The 9,462-nt window shown below is 42.1% G+C and overlaps 2 pseudogenes; one reads left to right on the top strand and one right to left on the bottom strand.

The window, feature by feature from the left end:
- The first annotated feature begins 431 nt into the window (after positions 1-431).
- Positions 432-550, top strand: LOC118606582 (annotated as a pseudogene).
- Positions 551-634: 84 nt separating this feature from the next.
- Positions 635-1,821, bottom strand: LOC107504739 (annotated as a pseudogene).
- Positions 1,822-9,462: the final 7,641 nt, after the last annotated feature.

Raw genomic sequence — 9,462 nt, 5'->3', positions numbered from 1 at the left:
TAATAATTAGCAAAAATATCTAATGGTGGAAGGATAGGGATAGCAAGGCCTTCCCTGGCTACTAGATCTAAAATTTCAACTGCCCCAAACCCATCCTAAAATCATACCCCCTTATCTGTTTTTTCTTATATCCTTAGTAGTTATTACCTAACATTCTATATGTTTTTACTTACTTTTCTTGCTTATTGTCTCTCTGCTTCTCTAGAATACAAACTCTATGAGGGAAGAAATTTTTGTTTAAATTCTTTACTTTTTGTTGTTGTTAACCAATCTATTTTTTCATTTTTAAATTATTGACACTACATAACTAAACTGAAATTAACATTCCACTCTTACATTTCTTATCAACAAATGGAAGTAAAATTCATGCTCAAAAAAAAAAAAAACAGAACAAAGAAAAATACAGAAAAAAGCTTATAAAATTAAATATGGTCTATGGCCATACCACCCTCAACATGCCTGACCTCTTCTGATCTTGGAAGCTAAACAGGGTCGGGCCTGGTTAGTACTTGGATGGGAGACCACCAAGGAAGACCAGGTGCTATAGGCAAAAAAAAAAAAAAAATTAAATATGGATCCTAGCATTAAGAGCTAAACAGAGAACGTAATTTTAAATTATTAGTAGGTGATAAATTTGTGTAGAAACCAAGCACTTACAAATTATTTACAACTTGGATAGACTGACCAGAAATTACACAGTTGGATCATGGAAAAACAGCAGAAAGGGGTTATCAGTGAACCTATACTGTTTCAGCTGTACTCCATGCCCTTCTCAGAGGAAAGCCAGGCATGGATTAGCTACTGGGCCAGACTAATACTGGCAGCAAGACGAGTGATAGTAACCTGCCTATCAGAAGAGCCTTCCACTGGATTGGCAGTTTTGATCTGGGTCCTGGACATCTGGCAGATCTCATTAATTAGTGTTGGTGCCTTGCAGTTGATTATGCAGTCAATTAAGTTATTTGGACTTGCAAGTTCATGGGTGGTTTGAGTAGATGCATCCAAACTTGCTCAATAGGCTTTCACTCATGGAGAGCAAGAGTCAGTGCCAGCAAATCTAGTCCTATCATGCACCATGGCAAAGTGAGAATGTTGTCTTGCCACCTGGTTAACTTTGGCAAGATTAAGTGGAGAAAGGGTACATTTTCCTTGAATTAAGTAGGTGTCTAGAGGTGGTCTGTTCAGGTCATGGTAGCATGGGGGTAGCCTGCAACATTGCTGCTCTAATTTGAATGCCCTCACAGATAACTGGAGAGCAGGCTGGCACGCACTGCTATGGAATGGCATGACTTGCCTTTGTGGAGATGGGGAGAGCACCTCCAATCTTGAGATACTTGGTGGCAGACTCTAGCACACCAGCTCATGGAGTTAGGCAGTATAACCCCCTCCTCGCAGTGCTTAAAACTGCCTGGCCATATTTGTTGAATTAATGAATGAATAAAGTATAATGCCATTTTAATAAAATGTAAAACATGTTTAAGTACTAAAGGTTATTTATAGATACATGTATACACAGTAACGAATACTATGACATGCCTAGGAATTATATACACTGATTTCAGGAAGTGATTGCTTCTAGATGGGGAGGAAGGGAAACCATATCCGGGAGAGACACAAAGGAGGCTCAACTGTATGTGTAATAATAAAATTTATTTAAAATATCTGGAGGAAACATGGCAACATGTTCAGAAGCAACAAAACTAGGTGGTAGGTACATAGAGATTTGTAAGATTACTCTTTGTATTTTCGGTATGACTAAAACAGTTTATTTAAAATATCCTACCCAGAGCTATACCACCAACCGCCACTTACCAACGCCATCACCCGTCGGAGACTGCCTTTCATTCCCATGAATATTCACAGCACTGTGTCAGCAATCCTTTTGGATGACAACTTACTCCACTTCTGTCATCTCCCTACTGAATCATAAGACCTCTGATATTGAATTTTACTTTTGCACCCATCACATGATTTTTATGGTGTCGTACCACAAAATGGATTTTCAATAAATACTGAAGTGAGTAGAATGAAAATGTTAATTTGCGAAATGGCAGGCAGAACTGGCTACATAATTTTCGAGGCTCACTACAAAATGAAAATGTGGGCGCCGTTAAAAAATTTAGCATTTCAAGATGGCAAAAGCAGAGCATTGAATCAATAGCAAGACCCTTGTGAGTGTGGAATCGTGTGTAGCTGCACAGGCCTCACACCCATGAAGCCGGTCCAGAGGGCAGGCTTGGAATGCAGGACTCAAAGTATCTGAATAATTTAAAAAGGTAGAATGTAGAAAGGCTGATGGCTATGCACCAAAATTCATTCTCTTTTTCTTTCACAATAACAGAGTAAAGGCTTGATGCATAGCTTCCCAGGTAGGGAATGCATCCCTCAAGCCTTGGAGTGAGGTATATCCTTGTTACTAAGTCCACTACAACAGATGAGGTGGAAGTATTGCATACAATGTCAGAGCAGCTGTGCCCCTCCTACACTCTCTTGTCCTACTCTGCCAGCTGGAACTCAGTTTTGCGGTAACCCAGCTTCAACCATGGAAACAACCTCAAGGGCTCAGGCTGGCAGAACTACAAGATGGAAGGACTCTGGGTCCGAGAGAGAGAGACAAAGAGACAGAGACAGAGAGAGAGAGACAAAGACAGAGACAGAGACAGAGAGACAGACAGAGAGACAGAGACACAGAGAGACAGAGAGGGAAACAGAGACAGAGACAGAGGCAGAGATGCCAGCAACACAGCATACACACACACCCTTAGAACAGTAGGTGGCTAAATTAGTGTATGCCTCTAGTTACAGCACCTAGCTTGGTTGACTTAAGTAATGTGACAGAAATACTATTTTTGCTTCACCCAACAGCCAAAATTAAGCCCTCGTAGACTGAAGCGAGCAGGTAACAAGTTCCTAGGCCCTCCATAGTAGCAGCGATGGGCCCTGGGGCAGCCCCAAAGAAGGAGCTTGGCTTACGTAGGTAGACTGAGCCCTCCATCCCAGCTGAAAGCACATATGCTTCCTCCAAATAAATTCAAGTAACTGCTTAGGATGTTAAAGCTCCTCAAAGGAGCAAGTTTGGAAACCCCTGCATAGAACTGCAAATGCCCTCAGGGGTACCACGAACCTTTCCTACAAGCCTAGGATGAGCTCAGGAACCAGCTCCCTACTAACCATTCAGAACTCTTTCTCTAGGAATCAGAATAAGCAAGATCACTGGACCTGAAAACCAGCTGGGCTGTGTCAGATGGCCCAGCGGAAGAGACTATTTATCAGTGGGATTGAAACTCTAGAGAGTCATCTAGTTCCCAGCAAGGCTACAAACATCTTCCAAAATACCATAAGCCCCAAATCTAACCAGCTACTCACCAAATAACATCCAGGGATCAAGGATCAGGTGTTACATAACACAAGGCCCACAGTGGGGACACACATGCACACACACAGAATCTTTCTATGGCAAAAAGCCCTGGCTTTTATAACATTCTACTCGAATTTGTTCAGTTCAGTCTTTTTTAAAAAAATAGCTACGATTAACGAATATCCATGTCTGATATTTCTATTTCAGTGAAAAACGGGCCAGCTATCTGAAGGTGCTCAGGCAGAGGGAAACCAGGATTTCTGACCCTGAACCTTGCAGAAAGGAATATGGAATTTGCCAAAAGATGCGGCTGAGGAGATACCTGAAAAAAATGTTTTCTATAATTAACATTTTCAATAATATTTAGCATATCTTCAAGAAGCTGGCTGGACTCTTCATTAGAGCCAGTAAAACAGTAATGATTTAAGGAACTTCCCCAAGGCCAGAGAGAGGCTTGATGTCAGAGCCAGGAGCAGGCTCGTCTCAACGGCCCCGGTCCTGTCTTCAGCCCACATTCACACCTTCCTCCCTTTTAATTAAAGAGAACCGCAGAGAAGCAGACTGGTATCAAGCAAAGGCCAAAACTGCACGTATATACTTGTCAGACTGTGTTTTCAAAATCACAGTATTTCTACAATTACCGCCAAAGAAAGAGCTAGAGAGAAGGAAGGGGATATATTGCAGCACTTAAAATATTAATGAGCATTACACCTTGGGATTCAAACAGCAATGTAGGAAAGAGAAGGGGGTTGAAAAGAAGCTGAAACTGTATGCAGAGAGATGAGTGGGTGGCTTACGCTCTGAAGGCGGACACGCACTTGAGGTCAATAATACAGGGCCCAGGACAGAGGCTGGAGGACACAGGGACAATTTGCCTTCATGATACTCCCCAATAGCATGGGTCCATGGGAAATTCAATGAACAAATGTAGTTTCATTCGGCCTTTTGATGAGGTGAAAAGAATTGGAGATACTGACCTAACTGAAAAAAAAAATTAAGAAAATTAAAAAAGCATGAGTGGTAAGACATTCTGGGTCCGACACCCTCTGGAGGTTGAGGAACAGACTTAGTTAATGCAGGGAGGCCAGACATAAGCTTCCTACCAGGCCAAGGAGGAAAAAGGCATGCAGAGGTAAAACAGGTGGTCAGTGTTTAAGAACCTGCATCTTTCATCAGAGCCAACTGCAAAAGGAAAAAGGCTCACAGCTTTAAGAATTATTAAAGTGTCAAACATGGCAAGTGACAGACTCACTATTTCTTGATCTGACTTCATTTTGGGAGGCAATTGATTAAAAGGGGGTCACTTGTAGTTGGCTAGAGCAGAAAAAGAGATTGTGGCCTTTTTTATTAGAATTATTAGGGTAACATTGGTTAATAAAATCAAACAGATTTCAAGTGTACAATTCAACAATACATTATATGTATATTGCATTGTGTGTTCACCACCCAAAATTAAATTTCCTTCCATCATCAAATACTTGAACCCCTATACCCCATTCATATTTCCCCTACCGCCTTCCCTCTGATGACCTATAATCCACTAGTCCATGTCCATGAGTCTCTGTTTGTTTGTCATGTTTGTTTGTTGCTTTCAGTTTTATATCCCACATATGACTGTGGCCTTTTTAAAACCACAAAAGCCATGGTCAGTAGCAAAGTCAAAGAGAAAGGCCGAAACAAGAGAGCTTGCTTCCTCTCTCTATTCTTGGCCATGTAAGGACACAATGAGAAGTCAGCAGTCTTGCAACCAGAAAAGGGCTTCCCCAGAAATCCATCTTGCTGACACTCTGATCTCAGACTTCCAACTTCCAGACTATGAGAAATAAATTTCGGTCGTTTATTTTTAAAAAGGAGATAGAGAACAGAGGCTGGTAAGAATGTTATCAAGGGGTTCCTGCCTACCATGCCCAGATGTCCACTTTTCCTGTAGGTGTCCTGTCTCCATGAACTCACACCCAGAGCCTACAGTAACTTTCACAGGATGACCCGAAACAAGGCCTTCAATGTAAAACATCACGGATGCCTGTCACGTCACCCCAACAGCTCCTGGAGGGTAGTGCTAGCCCTGACTTTTCCAGCCTTCACAGTTCTTGGCTGTTTTTGTCCAGCTCCTGAATTTTGATGATAGTGGTGTTCATGGCCTCTCCCCCAGTGGCTGCCTTCGGGATTTGGGGAGGTTACTGGATCTTCGGTGTGCCTTCCGGGGCTGACCCAGACCTCTGACTGTTTTCTCCCTGGAGGTCCTGGGGTAAGACCGCTCTCTTAGTTTCAGCCCCTGGTTTCCCCAATGCTCAGCTGTAGCCCACTCAACGAACACTCTGCCATCTAACTCTAGCTCCATGAGTGTGGTTTTGTACTTAAGATAGGGTCACATTGTGGCTGTACCTCCACTTGCAGTTTGTTGCAAATTACAATTTGCTTAGCAATCTATATCAAAGCGTACGTGGTTAATCTCCTAGCCTGGGTTTATTTCCTCTATATTAATCTCTTTATTGTCCTTGAGATGCAAGAATTTAAAAATAACTATTTAAAATACTCAATTTTTACTCAAAATAAATACTTGAGTTTTGTTAAGGAAATGTACTCAATCCAAGTAGATCAAGGCTCTGGTAGCTCTAACTTGAGAATTTTATTCATCCCCAACTGTTTTGGAGCCTCTATGAAGGGCCAGGAAGCATAGTACACACTGGGAAACCAAGGACAAGACACAGTCCCAATTCTCAGGATACTCATAGTCTAATGGGGAGAAAGACAAGTACCCAAGTGGTTATGATTCAGTGTGCATACTACTGAGAGGTAAGTAGAAGAGGCACAATGCTTCATCCAAAAGAGATGATGACTGAGCTCACACATAGTTAAGAAAAATAAAAGAATAACAAGAGGAAGGGGAGAAAGAGAGAATGGGAGGGAGGGTGGTCCTAGCAGTGGGAGCAGAATGAGGGTCAGAGATCTTAATTCTGTGTGGTGCATCGGTTTGGCTAGAAGTTGGGGGAGGGGTGCAGGGTGGGCAGGTGCTCCCAGGGGAATGAAAAGATGCAGCTGGGCAGATCCACAGCCTGGTGGGTCGTGTTCTCCAGGCTAAGCAGTTTGGACTTTATTCTGGTATGTACTTTGGTTCTCAGAGTTTAGTGTACATAAGAAGCGGTGGGGGAGCTTGTTTTAACAGTAGGTTCCTGAACCCTCCGTGCAGAAATTCAGATTCAACAGGTCAGGGAGTGGACCCAGAAATTTGTATTTTAATAATCACTCCCTTCACTGGGTGAGTTTAATGCAAATGGCGATTGTGTGACACTTTTCCAAATATAGCTAGAGCCCTAGAGGAGTGGCATGATCAGATCTGTTTCAGAAAAATCACTCTGGCAGAAAGAACCCCATACACGCTCACTCAGCAAAGCCCCTAATCCATCGATAATCCCCCAGTAACCTTCTGTTGTCCAGGGACTGCAAAGCTCAGAGTTGGCTCTGAAAGAGACAGTCTCCTGAGAAGAGAGACTGCTGGGAAGCTCATGCCTGAGTGCTCCTGGACTATCCTGCTTTGGACCTTTTGTAGCCAAAACTCAAGACAACAAGGTATGCAGATTGTGAAAGCATGAAAGCCTTGGGGGCCCAGTTCCACTGGTGGACGCCTGGATTCTGGAGGACACAGGCTCCCTCAGGGTGGAGCCTGGAGCAGATCCACGGCTAGCCTAGTCAGGGCTACAGGAGTTCCTGACAGGACAGAACCTGCACTCATTTGGTTAATAAAGACCCCTGGGGAATTGGGTGCAAGCCCTGTCAGCTCTTTACCCCTGAAATGCAAATTATATTATCTCAGAGAACTGAACCTGTTTTGATTAATGTAACCTAGTTTCTTGCAGCCAATGGTGGTAAATACATCAATAAATATTTTGCAATGGGTACAGGAACAACATTCCAACCAAAAGCACATCGTTCATTTCTTAGACGTGCCTAATCGACTGAGCTGGATTTCTGCTACCTCAGAGCTCCTCGATGCTCCCCACTCATGCCACCCCAGACCCTAGAAGCCTTCAGAACCCAGACCTGTCCCCTCTTCCCACACCTCTTCCACAGCAAAAGTCACATCTCTTCCAAAGTTAGACAATGATACAATCAGTTACATTTTGTTTCATATTTTATCCTCTCAGAGGTCAAGAACCATGTCTTGGCTTCCTTTATTCTGGCTCCCTGCTCCAAGCAGCCACTCAGATGAGTAGGTATGAAATAAGCAAGAGGCCTCCATATAAGTGAGCTGAGCTTCACTTTCAAAGCCCCGGCCAAAGAGCTAACAACTCAGCTCTGCACCCATATAGTCACCAGCCTCTAAACTGGGACATTTGTTTCCTGAACATCACTCAGATGATTTTTTTTTTTTGACTTACAGTTAGCAGGACTGCCTCTTCACCAGCTGAACTCTGACTGGTATTTGCTAGCATTGAGTCTCATTGACTTTCTGGTGAGACGCCATTGAGGAACTAGAGAAGAAAATGGAAAAATAGTCATGTTTAGGTGCTTTAAACAGCCATTAAGAGATGATTCCATTTAATTCAGCTTAAGGAAACTTACTCAAACATTTTGGCATTTCTATGTCAATCTGTCCATCAGTTTCCAGGCCATAAATGATTAAATATTATTTGTGTGTGCATGTGATCAAATGACATTCGTGGGTATGTAGTCAATACCTTAAAAAATTTAAGAAACATCAACCTGATGTTATTAATTGAACAGTAAGTTTCAACATAGGTATCGAAAACATTTATAATAGTGAGTTCCTAGAGAAGTGGTCATTTGTAATCAACTTTCAATACCATGATTAAAGCTTGAAGAGATGGCCATCAAGATGCTATTCTACTCTAAAGAACTAAAATAATAAAGCCACTACAATTCATTAACATGAGGAGTTGAGTGGTTGACTGTCTTCATGCAGAGGCCAATAGGTCAGAATGATCCAAGAATGACTGTCTCTCTGCTTCCCATGATGCCTGAGGCTTAGAACTGATCCAGCTGGTGGGCACTGTTACCATCCATTCTGATCTAGGAAAATGATACCTGAAATCTCAAGAAAACTTTAAGATGTAGGAATTGATTTGTTTTAATAAAAATAGACCTTTAAGTAGTCTGCAACAAGTTTATGTCATTTTATAGCTATTTTGTCAAAGGTAAGGACATGTGTGTCAGGTACTTTCATATACATGAAATTCGTTTCATGTCATTTATTTCTAGATATTATTATCCCAACTTTAATTAAGAGGATTAACCTTGGGCTCAGAGAGATTCAAGATCACATAACTGGTAAGTAGTAGAGTTGGGATTCTCCTGGATCTATCTGCCCCAGTTCCCATAGTCTTTCCATCACATTTTCTTTCAACTACACTCTACCTATGATACCTGGATGGACTGCCTCATCCAGAAGACACAGCTGTTTCTCAAACTTATGGTCAAGAATTTTCACCTAGTGTAAACAAAAATTACAACAAAAACTCTACTTATGGGCCTTGTGGGGTCTACTGTCCTAGGATGTCTCCTAACATTTATACCAATGCCATTAAAGCCAGAACCAAAGATCAGGAAGCCCCACCACCACACTCCTACCTTTATAAGTGCCCTTGGCTTAGAGACACTACTCAGAAACACACAACTAGTTTTCAGACATCAAATGGCAAAGTGAGTTTCAGGAGATCAATATTTAAACACACACACACACACACACACACACACACACACACATACATCTAGCTGAGATGCCCTTCATCTTAGCCATACAAAAAGCTTTATGTGCACCTGGCCAGTTCTTCTCAGAGATTGTATTTCAGATGAGTGAGACTGAGCCCTCTCCTTTCTCATATTGTCATCTCAGTTTACGAACTCTGACTTCCTCAAGCTGTAATAATCATGTGACAAAGGCTATGATGCTATAACCCATCCATGACAAACAAAGAAAGCTAAAGAGACATAATAGAAATGGGAGGAACACTATTATTTGTCAAGTTCCTATTATAAGCCAGAAGCTTTCAAAATAATTCTGTTAGGTAGTTTTTTTACCCCCACTTTTTAGACGAGGCCTCCTAAGCTCTGGAAGATTGAGTGACTTGCCAAGCTCAAAGAGC

This window comes from Rousettus aegyptiacus, unplaced genomic scaffold (assembly GCF_014176215.1).
Source record: "Rousettus aegyptiacus isolate mRouAeg1 unplaced genomic scaffold, mRouAeg1.p scaffold_m13_p_1, whole genome shotgun sequence".
Classification (NCBI taxonomy): Eukaryota; Metazoa; Chordata; class Mammalia; order Chiroptera; family Pteropodidae; genus Rousettus; species Rousettus aegyptiacus.
Note: the sequence above shows the minus strand (reverse complement) of the source record. Positions and strands in the feature narration are given on the sequence as shown.